General features: G+C 37.3%; 1 long non-coding RNA gene across 3 annotated transcripts; it reads left to right on the top strand.

Annotated features, from left to right (window-relative positions):
* Positions 1-14,321: 14,321 nt before the first annotated feature.
* LOC306995641 lies at positions 14,322-17,587 on the top strand. Of its 3 annotated transcripts, XR_013796900.1 has the most exons (8): positions 14,322-14,422; positions 14,539-14,633; positions 14,724-14,862; positions 15,237-15,277; positions 15,708-15,826; positions 16,814-16,913; positions 16,996-17,091; positions 17,230-17,587. It is a non-coding gene; the product is annotated as an uncharacterized lncRNA (long non-coding RNA). The 3 variants fall into 3 exon arrangements; XR_013796901.1 differs by lacking the exon at positions 15,237-15,277 and having other exon boundaries at positions 14,403-14,422; XR_013796902.1 differs by lacking the exons at positions 14,322-14,422; positions 14,539-14,633 and adding an exon at positions 15,556-15,583 and having other exon boundaries at positions 14,722-14,862.
* Positions 17,588-19,789: the final 2,202 nt, after the last annotated feature.

Below are 19,789 nucleotides of genomic sequence, written 5' to 3' on the forward strand. Positions count from 1 at the left end.
CAAGCCAAGTTTTATCTTTATTTTTTGAAAATGTTTTGTCGTCTTTGGTGCCTAAAACATTTTTATGTCCAGTTTTCCCTCCTTTGTCATTGACTTCCTATTAGCAAGTAATCATACACATGCACAGTACAGATACGTGACCATGTATTGTTACGTCTACTCAAGTTTGATGTATGAAGCGCTCTTTTTGAAAGGGTCGTAGTCTCCAGATGAAACGGCATGTTTTTTTCCCCCAATGGTTTGGTAGAATAAATTCTATGTCTGTATGCATATTCTCTAAGAGAGACTGTGATTCAGTGTCTGCCAAGACATTTGTTGTGAGAGTGAGGCAGATTGAGAGTAAAATTGTATATATTTCATGTGCTGTTGTATCGTGTTCAATGGTTGACCTGTTTCCTTGTGTCCTCTGTTTAAATAGAGGAACCATTAAAAAATAAGATGTCTGTAAAAGAAAAAAAAAGTACTTAATTAAATAACTATAACCATCAAAAATGCTGTCTTAACATCTCTGCTCAGTGTACATCCACATTTGATGGTTTTGGCTTGGTGTGTTGGACACTCACTTGATGTTGAGACGGCTCTCCAATAGTCCCTGGCCAAAAATCATGGTTCATTACCCTCCAGATTTCAACACAAACTCTTGCGTCTGCATCATTACAGAGAGTAATGAAAGGCATTTGAGTTGGCACTTTCTTTCTCCTGCCGTGATTTCAATCCGTGGGTCTTGCTAAAAGGAGGTCTCGTGCATCTTTGTGAATGTCGCTACAGAAATGAACGTTACGCTCCCGCCCTTTTCTTTCATCTGGCCTTCCTCTTAAGGTTTCATTTACTTCTAAATCTGGCTTTTTTCTGATCAGATTTGCAGAGGTATGAGAAGTTTTTTCATTGACATTTCTGGTAATTGCTTTTTGGCATTAAACTCCCCAATATCTTGTTTATTTAATTAGCTAATTAAACCCATCTCTCTCTTTTTCAACCTACTACGGCCTGCACTCACAAGGTGTTCCTTTCCAATTTACTTTTACGATTAATAAAAAACAATCCTTTCCCTTGTGTTTCTTATAAGAAAAATAGAAGCCAAGCATACCTCATTATGTCTGTTGGTGGGTGTGTATGGGTAGGGGGTGTAAAAGCCAGCTGTGACTTTTTACATTGAAGCATTCTCTGTGTTTGTGGGATCATAAGGTTAGATCATACTGAAAAAAACAATAATTAGTGGATTTCCCTTTACATTATGAAATGTTATTACTTTTAAATAGATATGTATTGGGGACAGCCAATGTCATTTTTTAAAATGTTGTCACAGTGCAAAACACTTATAATTTTTTCAACAGAATAAAATCATCGTGGTTTTTAATCTCATTACTCCTTTTTTATTTTTTATGTTGAATATAAACTTTATTATATGTAAAAATGTGTATATATTGATATATATTTTACAGTTAGTAGGCTATATAGTACCCTGGTGGTGTGCATGAAGGGTCAACAATTTTTTATATTTGAATTTTTTACGGTATAAGTGGTCCTCTATAAAATATATGCAGCTGTATATATTTTATAATGTAAGTCCCTCGCATTAGGATCATATTTGGGGGTCAGTAGCTTCAAAAAGTAAAGGGAAAAAAAACTTTGATCACATATCATTGTCAGAGCAAACATAAATCAGAAAAAAACATCTTGAAATGAACCCTGTGGTAAATGCATTATGGTGAAAGCTTACAGTATTGGGTCCATGTACTGTACTTAAGATTCAGTGCTCCATAAATATTTTGTGGCCTGAGATCGTTAAGGAAAGTATCAGAGAAATTCATTAACTTATGCAAATGATCCTAATTGCAATTATCTCCAAATCTTGTTAAGTGAGAGGAGGGGTTAGTGAATCTCAAAAAATAAAATAAGAACTCCCTTGGCGAGTAGCTCTTTGCATTCAAACCGATCATGCTTCAACTGTGCATTTCTAATTAGTCTGACATATTCAAAAGCCAATTAACGGTTTCTCAAATCAGACCTCTACCACAAGGTTTTGCCAACTTGTAAAGGAAGGAGAAACTTTATTTTTAAGTGCACTGATTTAAAAAAGCCCTTGTCTGTGAGGACATGCATGCAGTTCCCCCCTTCTTTCTTCAATTCTCTAATTAATCCAATTAACACATGCAAATTGGTGTAATTACATTGTTTCCTCACCTCATGTTGTGTGAAGATGCGGAAGCAGAAGAACAGATGAAGGGATTTTTTTTTTATCAGACCATAGACTTCTACATTACTCCTCAACACAACTACCAAATCACGGCAATAGGCTAGTACTGCTACTACAGGTCAATGGGTCGACCACATTGTGATAACCTACTACAACATAAAGACTATAACAATGGATCATGTATCGTTCTTTGTGCAGTTTATTCTATAAAAATATTCAGACAATAAATGCTCAGCATTAACTAATATAAATGAATACCTTGAATGCAATGCAAGTCGCTTTGAATGAATGCATCTGCTGCCTAGTGCATAAATCTATACAATTATAAAGTTGTGGAAGCAGCTTAAATAGTTCTTTGTGCATCATTTAATCATTCATTAACTCCCACAAGTGGATGAGAGCACTGACACATTGTAAGACGCCCAATGTAATATCCCGGTGTAATTAAATGTGTGCTAACCACAGCCACAGTAACTAACTCAAATAACTCCGAGATGTCCCACAAAGGCACACAAATCTGAAAATCTAATCCAATGCTCAGTCATTTAATATAATAAGTCATAGGAGAAGGCTTTTGGTTTAATACCCTGCTTGTGCTACTTCAGTGACCTGAAACTCTTATGCACCGCTATCTTTTGTATCAGCAGCCAATGGAGTCAGATCCTGTTGCCTGCCTCTGATATATATGGCTATGACCAGGCCTCCTTACTTGTCTCTGATCTGTTTTTAAGCTGCCAGCATCATAAACTCCACAGCTGTTTGGCTTCGGTGGTAGAGAAGCAGTGGAGGAGAGTGCCAAACCGCATACTGGATAGAGAGATAGAGGCGTGTAAGGAAACTTTAAAATCAGTTTAGACTCCCTGAATGCCGATTGTAGTGTCGTCTTCAAGATGAAACTATATACTGTGTAATGACAGATAAAAGATCAAATTCAGAGTATACCTTATTAAAGTGACATGACCTGAAGGCCAAATATGGTAACCCATACTGCACACAGAGTAGTTAGTAGTGAACACAAACTGTGGACACACACATCCACAGCAGTGAGCAGCCATTTCAAGCAGATAAGCCCAGAATACGAATGCAAAACACAATTTATTTTGAATGGTTTTCTATGGAAAAATGCTAAATGGGAAACTGTGTGTTGCCTTAAAATTCTGGGTCAATCTGCTTGCCTGTGCATAGTATGTTTTATTAATAATGACACGTGTGTTTTTCATATCAAGCATTTTAGACACAAATTCTCTGACTTCTGTGATTTTTTTATTGTTGTTGCACAGCTAAAATAACTGGAGATGCCTGACACTGAAAGCACTGAAAGCACGTGCCTTGTCTTACATTAAAAATCAGGTGGAAAGAGAATGCAAATGTTATAATTTCTGTAGTATTTGTACCAGTCTTTGCGTTTGTTTCTTTTAGATTTCATTCAGGTCTGCTCTGTTGAAAACTGCAGCCTCTGGTATTGCAGGAAAATAATATTGAAATACAAACTGATCAATAAAATGTAATGTCAATCGTTGCTCATTGTGGTTGTGGCTGGTTAAAATGCAATGCTATCCATTTCTTTTTTTAAACAGATAAATTAACCCGGAAAAAAAGGGTAAAGGTTGAGGTGTTACTGGCAAAATTGAAAGACAGGACATCCCTCATTAATGGCTCTCATTAGCAGACTTAGCAGAGCAGTTATTGTTGCTAATGACCATAACTGCTTTACTTAGGCCAGCTAGAGTCAGCAAACAAGCAAATGTCTGTTTTTATTTGGCCGATATATATTGTGAGGATATAATTTACTGACAGTCAGAGTACAATTTTGGTTGTCAGCTCATCTTAGTACCAAGGGATTTAAGTGGTGGTCTCGCCCCTCAGGGACACAAGAATAGGCTCAGTAGACACTGTTGTCCCAGCAGCAGGGGGTGTGAGGTCACTTAAGCTCGGTGCTTAAAGGGGAGGGAGGGGGGAGTGCCGGTACTCTCTTGTGCACCGGCTGGCATATGCAAATCATTATCACATTTGAAATTTGCAAAATTTACAATGCAAAAAAAAAAAAACTTTTTAAAAAAAGAGATATTGCTGGTACAATATGAATTTATTTACAAAAGGAACCATTTGCCAAACAACTGATTTGATACTATTGTGTGTGTGATAATGGAAGTCCTCAGACATCAGGCCTGCAATGGTGCTCCTCATCTATCAGAGGAGGCGTAATCACAGAACCGAATGATAGTAATACGGAATTCCTTGCACGACTAGTCTATACATGACATTCATTCAGGTTATTCAAATTAGCATCATAAAAGTAATTCACGTAGTGACTCATGGAGTGGATAGTGTGAAGTCATTACTAATCACCTAGACCTGACGCTTTGACTCTGAGAGGCTAAGTACCAGCAACATGTGAGAAGCGGCGGTACGCAAGAAAGTGAAAGTGAAGGTACACTAACGAATATAGAAGTGCCAGTCCACATTGAGCACTGCTTAAGCTGCATCCGAAATTGTATAATGTATGTACGTTCGTTTAAAACTTACTTCTCGACCACTAAAAAGTGTTTTATGTGGTATGAATGAAATTAAGTACATCATCCGCATCATGTAACTTACAGCGTCAGTTGCGACGCTTCACTGTCATTCACAAATCCTCTCCTGTGGCCTCATGGGATAGTAAAGTGTCCATAGATGCACAGATTGCACACTTCAAAATCTCGCCAGAAATAGTATTATCAGGGTATTTTTCGCCTAATGTTTTATGAATCCTATAATTCGGAACTCGACTCACATACTTTTTTCGCCTACTATATAGGAAGTAAGGTTAGTTTCATCTGATGTATATGGCACACTAAAGTGGAAACATTTTTGTGAAGGCAAACATTCTGGGAGCTTTTAGATTCCTGAGTGATTTCAGTTTATTAGTTGTGTGCCCTCTTACATCTACATTGGAAGATCAGGCAAAGTACCTCACTGAGAAGGGAATATCATATGCAGGTAAACATGAAAGTACTGATACGCTGGTTTGTTAATGTAGCATAATTTACATGCCCCTAAATGACATTAAACAAAACAAAACTGAATAGTCCCTGCATGTCAGTCTGATGGCCACTTCCTGAAGCGGGCGGTCATTGGCCAATTTCAGAGCCTAGACCAAATCGTCAGCCAAAAGTCTGGCTACGTGAGACTAGAGGTCACTAGACATGGTGTGTACGTCACTGATAAATAAACGAGCATGATCTGAGTATAACTGAAAAGAATTTGTATGAGAGGAGAAGGGAATGACAAAAAAGCTTTATTAGAGGGATGATGGAGGGGGGTGGGAAGGGGGTGCAGGGATGCTGGACAGCAATTCCATCCAATCAGAAGACTTTGAATAATTAAACTGATCAGCTTAATTAGCTCAATTAAGTTGATTTGACCATGGAACATGGCCATATGGTGAGAGGAAACAAAAGAGGGGGGAACTAATTAAAAGTAAAATAATGAGGATTTTAATTAAGCAGTTCCCCAGACGTCAGCAAGCAGGGATCTGGAGTCATAATTAAAAAGTGCTGTGGTGCTGGCAACATTTTCTCCCCTCTGTTTTAATAACTGCGAGGGGCTCCATCCATCTAATTAAATCTGTAAATGAATTAGCAACATCGTGGGTCTTCGCGTCATTTTTTTTTTAACAACCCACCTTCACTTCTACGAATAACTTTGTGCACATGCTGCACGCACACATTCGAGTACCAGACACGTCTGCTGTTAATGAAATGAATCATTATTGATACACTGTCACACAGTTACAGGTGCTTGCATATACCACGAGCAATGTGTAGACTCACCTCAGCGGTAGCATGCGTGTGCGACTGCTGCTCACTCTTTCTTGCTCTTATACTGTATACATACATTTTACGTTACAGTAGAGGTGAGGAGAGAATCTATGCGACCACCTTGAATGTTTTTGCTGTATAACTGCTGAGCACCGCGCTAAGAAAAACAACTGCAAATTATTATAAACAGACTGATACATGGTGTAGATTCATGATCAAGATCGTAGTTTAATGGAATTTGTGCGCTCATTTGTATATCTTTTCATGTCCTAATCATAATACTTCATAATATATTGGATAAAATGTTAAACCTTTTTTAAAAATCTTTTTTTTTCCTCAAGTGAACATTCAAATTTGATATATAGAGAGGATTTTAAATATTTTTCTGTATGTCTTTGCTGCACTTCTAAAATGAAAAAGGCAATTTATTAATTAACATTCGGTTTCTTAATCTTTGTTCACTTTGCGTAACCGAAATGTTTGAAGCAAAAATTGCATTTTGTTTTCTTTGGTAGTCATTTTATTGGCTCTCCTGAGCCCTCACCCTTTTAGTCTTTTGTAAAATAAATTGTTTTTAACTAATAAAAGCAATTTCCTTCATGACATCATCCTCCATGAAGTGACATTTCTGGAAGTAACAGAACACAAACATAAATTCTAACAGTGGATACAATGGATTCTGTGGTTGATTTGGTTACAATTAGTTTGGACCCTAAAACATTCCATCATCTTTAATACAAATGATTGCTATTAATAAAAATATACACACTACCGTTCGAAGGTCTTCTATTCAGCAAGAATGCATTAAATTGATTAAAATATACTTTTTTAAATTGATTAAAATAGACTTACATTGTTACAAAATATGTGCGTATTTCACATGTACTTTCTTTTCATCAAAGAATCCTAAAAAGTTATCATGGTTCCCACAAAAATATTAAGCAGCACAACTGTTCTCAACATTGATACTAATAATAAATGTTTCTTGAGCAGCAAATCAGCATATGAGAATGATTTCTGAAGGATCATGTGACACTGAAGACTGGAGTAATTATGCTGAAAATGTAGCCATCACAGGAATAAATTACATATTAAAATAGAAAACAGTTGTTTTACAGTAAATTATAATAATATTTTACTATATAACAGTGTTTACTATAATTTTCGATCAAATAATGCACCGTGTAACAGACTTTTCAAAAACATTTGGAAATATATAACTACAACATGGGGATGTTATAAATATATATATATATATATATAGGCCTATATATGTTTCTCTAAATGTACTGCATAACAAGAATGACCCATTTAAATATTTTAGAAACGTCTAGAACACTCCACGTAGTGTCTTATTAGCTCCCTGTGTTTCTGCATTTGTGGTCCCTGTCCAGACCTGATCCCTCTAGTTAATTGTCTGGGTTACCTTCAATTGCCTCAAAGGCGGTTTGTCCTACAGAGCAGCAGGAGAGCATGCTGTGGATTAATTGCTTGGTTTTGATGCACTATTCCCCTCTCTTGTGAGTACAGTGGAGAGATGCTGTGTGCTACTTTATACAACAATGGACCGGCACCTGCTTGTATACACGTATAAAGCATGAACACAACACGTTTAAAATTACACAAATGTTTGTCCTCAGTTCCAGTAGCACAGCTGAACGCTTGAGTAACTTTGTAAGCTTTTATAGCCAGTGGACCTCATTACGAGATGTCTCATGAAACTTGATAGCGTGCCGTGCAGCTCTTGGCCGATGGCTAACATTGGGTGGCATGACCTAATCTGGGCCTAAGCTTCCAAATAACTTCTTAATGAGGATTTTGTCACAAATGCAGACACATTAAAACTTAAATAAGGTATGGAATTACATTTGACCCTGTCATATCTGAAGAGATGAATAGTGAAAACTCAAAAGCTACTGACCCAGGGCCCGTTCCACTTCCACACGCATAATGCTTCACGATTGAACTTGCGGCCAGAAAACCTGATTCTGTATCTGTTTTTGGACACAACTCCCACCCAGATCTGCTCTCCGTGGCGTGCTGATCTGAGTTCTTGAACAGCTGGTCTAGGGTCGGCTTTAGAGGGGCCGCCGTGACCCTGGGAGCTAATTAAAGCAGATAAGAGCATTAATGAGCTCCAGTCTGATCAAAGGGCCGCAGCTTGGCCTGGGTGGTAGGAGATGTAGCAGAGATTGGAGGGGAGTTCTGTTTACCCCTGTCAGGGTCAGTAATTGGGAGGGGAGGTGCACAAGCTGTTCCTTTTGTGCGAGCTGAATACCTTCACTGCAGACTGAGTGGACCACGCCAATAGCTTTACACATTAGTTGCATTCCATTCTCTGGTCAAATGGTGTTTCTAGTCAGGGAGTACTGACCCCTTCAAGACCATTTCCTGATTTTTCTTCTAGTACACTTTACTCTAAACCCTAATAAGGTAATCAGTTGATCAACATCAAATATTACATGTCCATAGTTATGTTAGCTCACGTCATGTATTCAGTAAATCTAACACAACAAATGTGTTAGGCAGCAATTACAACTTGTGCTTGTGATGATTACAATGTAAGGATAATATTAGGAACATATTTGAAAGTTTTGCTTGTTGATCCAAAATTGCCGTCATCTCAAATCTTCGCAATTGTTGACATCGCCTGAAAAGATTACCAATGCTGGATCCAAACTGGAGCTGGTGCAATCTGTAGTTACTCCGGGATGGGCAATAAGTTAGCAGGACTTTACATTTTGTAAATTTTGTTAGCAGGACTGTACATTTTCAGAGACTGGAAGTCTAATTCGCAGTTGGTTCCTTGGAGATTTTCCTATGGAGTTTTAATTGTTTTTTTGATTTATGTGTAAAATAAAGCCTGTGGTAGACATACCTTACAACACTTTGATGTTTTGTTCAACTATGTAAATTACACACACCCATATAACGTGAATTTTGAAGCAGTTATTCTGAAGTGTGTGCAGTGTACGTTGTAGAACAAAACGTCAAAGTATCGTCAAGTTATGTTTACCACAGGCTTTATGTTAATTGAAAAACCCCATTATCCCTTATGCGCATACCTCTAGTCTTTAGTGACGTCATTCACTACCATCCTCTTCGTTCATTTTTTAAAGTTAGACAGACATCAACCTTCTCAGTATTCCTCAATCAATTCATTATTAACAATATAACAAGAATTTTTTTTAAATAAAAAATGCCTGTTTTCCCATTAATTTTTTGGTAAAAATTGTATAGGGTCCCTAACGACTCGAGGTGTGTAAGTATACGTTTATTTTTTTCCCACAACAATAATTGAATCTTTAATGACTGAATAAGTGCAATTCACCTTTATTCCACAAGGTGAAAATGTCTAATACATAATGATGAAGTGAAGTTTCACTCATGGTTACTGGCAGAAAACAAAAGAATAGGAAGTATCATCAGTAAAACTTGAAATGGCTCAGCGATTTACTGCAGAGCAAGTACTGAATGCAATCAAATATTAGTGTCACTGTCACTTGATGGTGGATCTGGTGAAGAAGCTGTCAGCGATCAATATATTGATTTTGTTGAAAATTATAAATTTGAGAATATGTTTGAGATTGTGAATATGAGCCAGATGCTGAATGTTGAAAATAAGCTCTGACGAGGACAGTGAGAGAGGTATAAAACATCTGCTCAAACTGAACCCTTCCAAGCTACAAACGGCAACAAAGTATGCTTTATTTTATTCTTCTGTAATTGTTACTCTAATATCAGGAGAGTTTTATATTATCGCGACCGTCCGTCCGTGTTAGATATAGATCCGGGTTGTTAAAGACCCAAATATGTAATAATGATTGGCGAAACATTCATGCATTTAACCACATAGGAAAATCTCAAAAGAACCAGCGGCGAATAGACTGGGGTTCTGAGGTCCTACCCGCACCACTATATTGACTAAGCTAGCTCAAGCAATTTGATTGCATAAACATCATATTATTTTGCGGTGTTAAAAGAATAGTTCACTTAAAAATTAAAATTCTGTCATCATTTACTCACCCTCAGGTTTTTTCAAACCTGTATGATTTTTTCCCCCCTGCTGAACACAAAGGAAAATATTTTGAAGAATGTCCGTAACCAGACAGTTAATGTACCCCATTGACTTCCATAGTAAAAAAAATACTATTTTAACTATGTCTTTACTACATTTCTGGGTTGGAATTGATCTCCAGTAAAAGTTGTGTGGGATGGTGAATTTATGCAAGTGAAGGACTGGTCAACAAAAATGAGAGAGCATGTGCACACCATGGAGAGGATGGCCACCTGTATTCACTGCAGGGTGTGGGAATGTCCGACTCAGCCTGACCTTACCGCATCCCCTGCTGCTGGAGGAAAAACTCGTTATCTGAGAAATCCCTGCTAATTACGCCTGCTGCTTACAAACGTGCATGCACACACTGACACAGCCAAGTGTGCACGCCTAAAAAGACACGAGACACCCGAGTAGTTTTGTTGGAATCTGCATCCAAATAGCGGAATTTGTCTGCAGTTACAGACGTATTTCCTTTCAGTCCTTCATTTAGACTTAAGTTGGTACTGTGCTAAGTAACCGAATGATATTAAAGTCTCTCTCACTCTCTTTTTCAGTCTCTCTGTGATGAAGGCTGTGAGCCAGCCCGTCTCTCAGTGGGACCGGGACGAACACGGGCCTTCATTAGCACTCCCTAATTAGGAACAGATGCAATTTACAGCACGGGGCCCACACCAAGCAGCACTCTCTATTCCTCCCTCCCTGTTTTTCTGCTTCCTCTTTCATTTTGTTTCTCTTTCTAGATTCTTCATTCTTTTGATGTTTTGTGTGATTTTGATAAATGATACTTGGATTTTTGTGCTATATTTTGCTTGCCCGTGTGTCTAGGTCTCTCTCATGCAGATTCAGTCGCCTCACACTTGCATAGTCACAGAGCCACATGTGTAATTAAGGACACTTCCAACTCCATTACACCATGCTGGTCCAGTGCCACCCTCCCAAATCGCCCTCTGTTTTTCGGTCTGTCTCGTACCGATTCTCTCCATCCTAAAGCCAGAACCGGGTTTATTCATAATGAATGGTTTCATTCTCTACGGACTAGAGCTAGAAATGAAATGGACTTCAGATTTTGCACCAAATCTAGCCTGACTCAGCTGTCTCTTAAATAACGGCCATGTATGCGCTTGTAATGAGTGCCTCCGCAGACATCCCTGTGGGAATTTGAAGGAAATTGCTAGGAATTTTTATCTGGTTATTTGAAAACAGCATGCATGCTGTTTAAGACAAGCCAGGAATTTCTACTGGATTTGCTAATTACACTTTCAATATCACATATCACAGTTTTTTCCCAAACCTTTTTTGTATTATGTTCTCCTACACACAGTCTCATCAGTAATCCATTCATTGACACCGGAAATGCATTTCTTTTAACTCATATTATCCTGGATATCACTTAGCATTTGCATTAATAATACGAAAATGGCCAATATTATAATGGCTCACTTTACTGTATAAATATATATTAATAGCAAAAAATCAATATTGTGGGGGAAACGGACTTCTAAATCAGCTTCCTCTCAAACTTATAGTAACTTTATAGCCTATGAGCTACAAAGAACAAAATGACAAAAATAAGAATACTTTTGTATTGTTTTGGAGGACTGAGTGAGATGAATAAAATCAGCGTTGTATAAATCAACCTCCATTAAAAGTACACATATTCTGCTGTGAGTGTAATCCAAACAAATATCTGAACCCAGCACTTTTTTTTTCCTTTAAATGGTTAGTTCACCCAAAAATTATGTCTTTAATTACTCGCAGAGTGAAAGAAGCTCGAGTGAACCTGCTTGGCGTGCGAGAGCAAACCTCTTGCTGAAGCTCAAACGTGCCGTGTAACACACGAGAATGAACCTCATTGGTTCTAGAGGAAGTTCAGACGTGCTGTGTAACACACGAGAATGAACCTCATTGGTTCTAGAGGAAGTTCAGATGTGCTGTGTAACACACGAGAATAAAACTCATTGGTTCTAGAGGAAGTTCAGACGTGCTGTGTAACACACGAGAATGAAACTCATTGGTTCTAGAGGAAGTTCAGACATGCTGTGTAACACACGAGAATGAAACTCATTGGTTCTAGAGGAAGTTCAGACGTGCTGTGTAACACACGAGAATGAAACTCATTGGTTTTTGCTGAAGCTCAAACGTGCTGCGTGAGAATGAACCTCATTAGTTCTCACACATCATGCGAACATGCTTGATCTTCCATTTACCACAACTGATGTGTAAGTTGATAAATGTGTATATGTGCATAAAAGCCTAAATTCAATCTGTTCATCATAGAAAGCTATCGTCTCCTCAGAAAATTGTAGACTAAACCGCTCAATTCATATGGATTAGTTTTACAATCTCTTTAAAAACTTTTTTGAAGCGACAAAGGAGTAGTTGCGTAGACTGTCAATGGAGGGACAGAAAGCTCTCACATTTCATCAAAAAGATCTTCATTTGTGCTCCGAAGATGTATGAAAGTCTTATGGGTTTTGGAACGACATGAGGGTGAGTAATAATGACAGAATTTTCATTTTTGGGTGAACTATACCTTAATGTTTACTTTATTTATTTAATCAGCCCTAATATGTTTACATTTATTTCATTTAATAAATTTACAAGATTTTATATTTATAATGCAACTTAAAAAATAAGGCACATCACACAAGCAATTTATCATACAAAAGATTTACGCGAAAACGTTTGCTACTTAACTTTCAAAAACTGTAATAGAAAACATGGTTATTCATAGAATGTCTTTTGGATCTGATTTATGATACATGTTTGTCTTGCCAACCTCCCAATGCCAAGCTGGTGCCGAATATTAACGCAACCTTATGCTCCTCTGCCTACTCCAAACTCCCAGCCTGATCCATCCATCCATTTGGTCTGTTTTCCCTAAACTCTCACAGCAGCCTAGACATAATCTCCCTAATTACCCCTTTAAAGTCGACACAGAGTGCGAGAAGCCTAAGCCAAAGGCCCCTAATTAGACACCTAAAAATAAAGAGGGGACTTTACGGGCAACGTGGGCAGTTTGGGGAATGTTTTAATGAGGAGGGCTGGAGCTGACAATAGTGTTACAGTCATTTGTTGATTAGGGCTGCTGACACCCCCTCCAGCCCTCCACCCCTCCCACGTCTCCAGCACTCTCCATACAGAAAAGGCTACTGTTGGCAGGAAAGACTGGTCAGACGTCACACTTCAAACATCCTGCTGAAATCACATCACCTGTTTCAGTTTTCTATATACACTGCTTCTATAAATACGCTTCTGAGAAGATGATGTTATGCCACATACAGTATTAAGAAATGTAAACTTACACTCGAATAAGCAGAGCTTAACTTTCATTTAGTTCACTCAGAAATGGAAATTCAAACCTGTATGGCATTCTTTCTTCTGCAAAACACAAAAGCATGTTTGAAGAACAGGTTTTGTCCTTAAAATGAAAGTCCAAAACAACAACACAGGACCCCACTGACATTTGTGTTCCAAAGAAGAAAGAAATGCATACAGATTTGAAACAACATGAGGATAAATGATGACAGATTTTAAATCTTTGTGTGAACTGGCTCTTTACAACAGCATAAATCTGAGCAACACCATTTTTTTTTATCCCACAGCAAAAAATATAAGAAACAAAATTCTTCAAATTTGGCCCATAACGTGTCCTATAGAGTGACTTTAAAAAACAATCACACAAATAGATCCTATCAATTTCAAATAATTTATCAGATTAAAGAAATAAAGGACACAAATGCTATTCCAATGGCCAAGACAACATCACTTCACGAGTTTACAGGTTATCAGCAACTGTGAATGAGTGTCTTTAGTGCTAAGCATTACGTTTTGCTTCTTGAAATATTTAGGTGAATAAATCCAGTCAGTTAATAATTGCCCACTCTCAGGTCTTATTTACACCATCTGTCTGGCAACTTTTATTTGTTATTTTTATGATTAATTAAGTATGAGAATATAGGAATGGAGGCAAGATGGCCTTTAAATGTTTACATCTTTCTAAAGTATGCAGAAATTTGATTTAAATATTAAGTTGGTTGATTTTGTCGTTAACATACTCAAGCCGCACCATTTCATCTTAGTATGACTCAAGGGACTTCATAAAGAATGAATAGAGAAATCAGATATACACAGTAAAATCGGCAGTGTAAAAATTGCAGTGTTAAAAGTTATTAATTCCCAAAGAGTTAAATTAACAATCAACAATGTTAAAAAACACTCCTCTTCAGTGTAGTTACAAGTGTAATTTTATTTTTACACTGAAAGTGCAAAAAAAAAAAAGCGCCGAATTGTATTGACTCCGCCCCTCGATGACTGCTGTCTCGAAAGACGACGACGCCATTTTATCTTCATGCGAGCGAGACGGTAGGTTGAATTGCTTTTTTCTTTCTAAAATAAAAAAGTAAATACACTTGTTAACATTTTTGGTAAAATATGGTGGTGAACACATTTAGAAATGATAAACTGCGCGTTTTTGTCAGGATTAAGGAAGCTCGTCAAGTTCATGAGATGCAGAGATGTAACGTTACAGAATGATGTGAAGGTTTCTCATGACGATATGATTTCCTGGATGAAGGTGATTTAACGTTTAAAATACGTTTGTATTATAAATTATATTTGTATTACAAATATATTTTTAGCTCATTTCATTTTGGTTTGTTGACAGAAAGCCTTCCCGCCCTCAGTCGCGCCGAGGCCTCAACCGGTCTTACGACAAGCCTGGCAGTAAAGTTGATGAGGAGGTCTGAAACAGCAGCAGCATTTGGGCCTCTTTTTTCTGCGCAGATGAGAGAATTCTTCAAATGGTAAGTTTATATTCGTTTTGTGTGTATAAAAGTGGCTGTGTTATACATGAACGCGTTAACGGTTCCGTTTTTGTGACGCATGCGCATTATTAACAGCTCGTTTAAGTATCTTGTAAATTAGCGCGCAGTGCAAACAACAAATGCACTTTTTGTAGACTGAGGTGAGGGAGCGTTTAAAAACGTTTTATTCGCCCTATGTTTAAGTGAGAATTACATATCTGTATGTTTGTTCTTATCACTGAATATCATGTCGTCATATCTGCGCCGTCAAGACACAAACATACGAACTTCCCATCAAGTTTTTTTTTTTTTTTTTCAAACATTGTGAAAGTGCATTAAAGCTAATCTGTAAATCCATCTGTCTTCCAATTCAGTTTACAGGTAACATTTGCGTATGCACTGGCAGAGCATACAGGTACTTTAGCTTGAAATCAGTCTTTATCAATTCATACTGCATGTTATTTTGGGATAAATTATGTCCTAACTATTTATCTGTCTGCATTTTATTATTATGAATCTGTATGTTCTGTTCACATTATAAATACCATTAATAAATTATGGGTAAAATAAATTCTAAATGCGTATTAAAATCAAATTAAATTTAAGATGCCTTATTACTCATTTAACTTGTATTCAATAATCAGATTAAATGCACATTTTGAATATAAATAATTTTACACCCATGCTTTATAGACATCTCTCAGCATAATCGAAATTAAGGGTAATCACAATAATCACAATTATTTTTACCTTATTTACAGCCCCAATTTAAATTGTATTGCATTACTGAATTTTGGAAATATTAGCATCAACTGACATATTTTTTTCAAATCCTTTTTCAATAGATTTGGCCCAGAACCCTCCAGTGTCAAGTGAAGGAAGCTCCTCTCATGAGATTGCTACAGAAACCAAGCAACAGAAATGAAGACGAAAGCAACAGAATGCTGAAGATGAATCCAGAATCGTGAGTGTCATTATATTTTATTCTATGTGCAGTACAAATTTTAATACATGACGAATTAACATGAAACATTTAAACCTAACTGGGCAACCACACAATGCCTTTGTTCAGACCTGAAATGTACATGTGTCTTGGGTGATTGATGTATCTTGATTGTCATAATTCATGATGACACATCAATCACTATGTCATTGTGTTAATTCAAGATATTAAACTGCAAAAAGTTAAAGGGTTAGTTGACACACAAGTGTAAAATTGTTGTAATTTCTCACCCTCATGTCATTCCAAACCCGAAAAGACTTTTGTTCATCTTCGAAACTCAAATAAATATATCAAGAATACTGCACGCAACTACCACTTTGACACTTCAAAAAGTTCATAAAGAGATCATAAAACGAACCCATATGAATTGAGCCATTTAGTCCAAATTTTCTGAAGAGACTTGATCGCTTTGTGATGAATAGATTGAATTTAGACTTTTATTCACATATAAACATGAATCAACCAACATAAACAGAAGAAAAAGAAAATGTGGACTAAACTGCTTGGTTCATGGATTAGTTTTAAGATCTCTTTGTTAACTTTTTGAACCGTCAAAGTGGTAGTTGTGTAGCTGTCAATGGAGGGAAAGAAAGCTGTCAGATTTCATCAAAAATATCTTCATTTGTGTTTCAAAGACTAAAGAAAGTCTTGCGGGTTTGGTACGACATGAGGGTCAGTAAATTACTGAATTAAAATTTTTGGGTGAACTATCCCTTTAATAAAAAAATGTGGCCTAGACCTCATCAGAACAATCGAATCTCAATGCGTCTTGGGTGCGTTTACACCTGTACTTCGAGTTGTTCGCTTGTGCAAGATGAATGTTAATGCCAGGTGTGAACGGTGCTACTCTGTGACTACACAATCATCTGAACAGAATTGTTCCTGAGAGAGATGGTTGTCATTATGCTATGTAACTGTTTGATTGTTTTTGTTTTGATTTTTGGTTAGAAGACCTCCGCTAAGTTCCTGGAAAGGCTTCTCCCAAGACCTTCAAGGACCTGATTGACTGCAGAATCTGCTGTGCAAGATGATGAAAATGATGATTCAGGTTAGACTATAGTTCAGAATAAGATTATCTATACACGTTCATGCATGAATGCATTTTGCTGAAGTTGTCACGTGTTATTTAGAATGGGGCAGCGATCTTGCATCAATTCGTCTCCTGCAAGAGACCTGGAAAGATGTCCTCATATCAAGCTGAACAACACCTTGTCGTCTCCAAAAAGGTACATTTGGACATTTCTGTCACACTGCCTATTGTCTGCCTCAAAATATTGCCATTTGTGTTGATTGTATTGTGGAAAACGAATATAAAGACGGCCAATTGGAGAGCTGACTTTGAGTGTTATTTTTGTCTTTGGCAGGGACCAGCATACAAGACCACCTTGACTGCATTGAAGAGACCACACAGCATACCTGCTCGCGGCCGGTGATGCTGATATGGCAATAAACTCAAATACTACTTCCTGTTCGCTGAATGGGACAAAGAGGAACTGCATACATGGATGCTACACAACTGTTGACAAGTAGTTTTCTGCAATCTTGTTCAAATCTACCTGTCATATTTCTTCATGTCTAGGCAAATTAACATGATTTTATGTTTTTTCTTGACTTTTTTTTTCTTGCAACTCCTCATGAATGTGATAATTTGACCTTTACACATCTGGCATATGTTATAAAGGAGCCACTTTGCCTATTTGTTAAATAAACTTTGGATTTATACATCTGTCTGAAGACTCTTGATTTTATCTTGTACATTAACACTATATAATAGTGTAAATAGTTTTTGCACTGAACAGAATACTTATAAATAACACTTATAGTGTAATCCAATAGTGTAAATCCAATGGAATTAAATCAACACCAGGGGTGTTAAAAACCCCAAGTGTAAAACTTAAACAACAATTTAAGTGTAACACTTTACACTCGAAGTGTAATTTTTCTACACTGTAAGGTGCTATATTAACACTGTAAATTCAACACTACAAACGGTGTACTTTTTACTCTAGATAGATTGGGACCATATATGATCCGGAGTAGTGTTAAAATTAACACTTTAAGTGTTAATTTGACACTGCGTTTTTTACTGTGTACAAGTTCTATTGTGATTCTAACATCTGTGCAGTAGCCACCGGGCGTGTTGTGTGTAGCACCACATAGTCGCATGTAATGTGTTGTGATAGTTTGTCAGACATAAATTGCGCTTGCCAGGCTAAATCCTCCAGGGAAAATCCAGCTGGTTGGCCAGATTGAAATTGCCGCTATGGTGTACCCACACTTAAAGTATTTAATGTTAGATGCACCCATGCACAATCTCCAAATGAAACTGTAAACACAACAGAAATAATCTTGTCCATCTGGCCATGTGCTATTCAGGCCCACCACGGAACAGTTTAGTTCTTAGATCAGGTTAATCCCCGATTGGCCATTAAGAATTAGTTTATGACATTAAAATGGGTTGTAAAAGACTGTTTAAAAGCTGTCACACTCCTACCTGCTGACATACTTTAAAATAGCATAATTGTGGTACTTTTAAAGTTATTTTGTTTTGGAGGCCTCCTAGGTTTACATGCAGCATCAACTCTTTTCTCAGTGTCTGAAATGGCCCCATAAAAGGTTCAGTCTCTCTAAACGCTTCTTTTCTGAGAGCCTACTCTGCTCTGATTGGTCAGATGGCCTAGTCTGTTGTGATTGGTCTACCGTTTACAGTGCATGTCGTAAGCAAAATTACCATATCCATACCATATCTTAATTTCAGCTCCGGAGGCTTCCTCAGAACTTGTATTTACAGTGATATGAACCGTAACGATGGTGTCTGTAATCGCTTACACATCGCAGAAAAGAGCACCTTCTCAACATGATAACAAAACGAACCAAACCTTTTCAGGCCTTAGCTACAACTAGTGTTTGAGGTCAAAGCAGACGTTGTTTGTAGGCAGCCAATGAAGACCATAGGCTGACTTTATGCAAATTTGTTACAAACATGGACTAGGTTCTTGCAGATGATGAGACTGGAATTACTGAAGACTCGTTTCAGTTAGAATCAGTTCTAGGAGGACACTACCTCCATTTGTCGTGAAATCTGATCATGGAAACTTTGCAGACTTTTTACATTTACAAACAGCTGTATTACATCTTACATGAAAGGTAAAATCAGAAAAAAATACAATAGGGGCACTTAAAATTTAATTTTAAAATGACAAACATGTCAACAGCACAAGAGCTGTCTAATCAAACACCTATACTGAGAGTCCCATGAGAACTCTTTAGGTGTTTTGCACTTCTTTGACTGTATATTCACACACTGATACACAAATGTAAAGATGCACACAAATATATATTTGCACACATCTGTACACCTCCCTCCCCCCATACACACACCCACACCCTCACCCTCATGAGATCAGTAACAGGAAAATTGGTCTCTCTTTCTGGCCCACTTGGGATTGGCGGAACTGATTAGCATTGCAGGGACAATTAGCGCCACTCTCAATGAGCAGCACTGAAAATAACCTCTTCCTCATCATTTTCAGTTCACTGAAACAGCACACACACAAATTGACTGGATGTGTTTCCATCGGCCTGGACATAAATGACATAAAAGCTGCATTCCTGTGTCTTTCCTCAAAGAACATGTTTGGATTATTTGAGCACCTGCTCATCCAGCAAGTGTAGGTCATTTTTAATTACCTCTTCTTTTTTTATATATATATATATATATATAAAAAAATAAAAATCACAGTAGCCTACAATTTGACCTTACAACATCTTGTCAATAGGGCAGTACTTTTAAAGCGACACATTTATACCGTATCTACCATTAAAAAGGTGCATTTCAGAGCTTAGAGTAGAAATATGTACCCTTCTGGTACAGATATGAACCTTTTAGGGGTAAGGTACATAGTTGTTACATAGGGTACTTCC

This window comes from Phoxinus phoxinus (genome assembly GCF_949152265.1).
Source record: "Phoxinus phoxinus genome assembly, chromosome: 3".
Taxonomy (NCBI): Eukaryota; Metazoa; Chordata; class Actinopteri; order Cypriniformes; family Leuciscidae; genus Phoxinus; species Phoxinus phoxinus.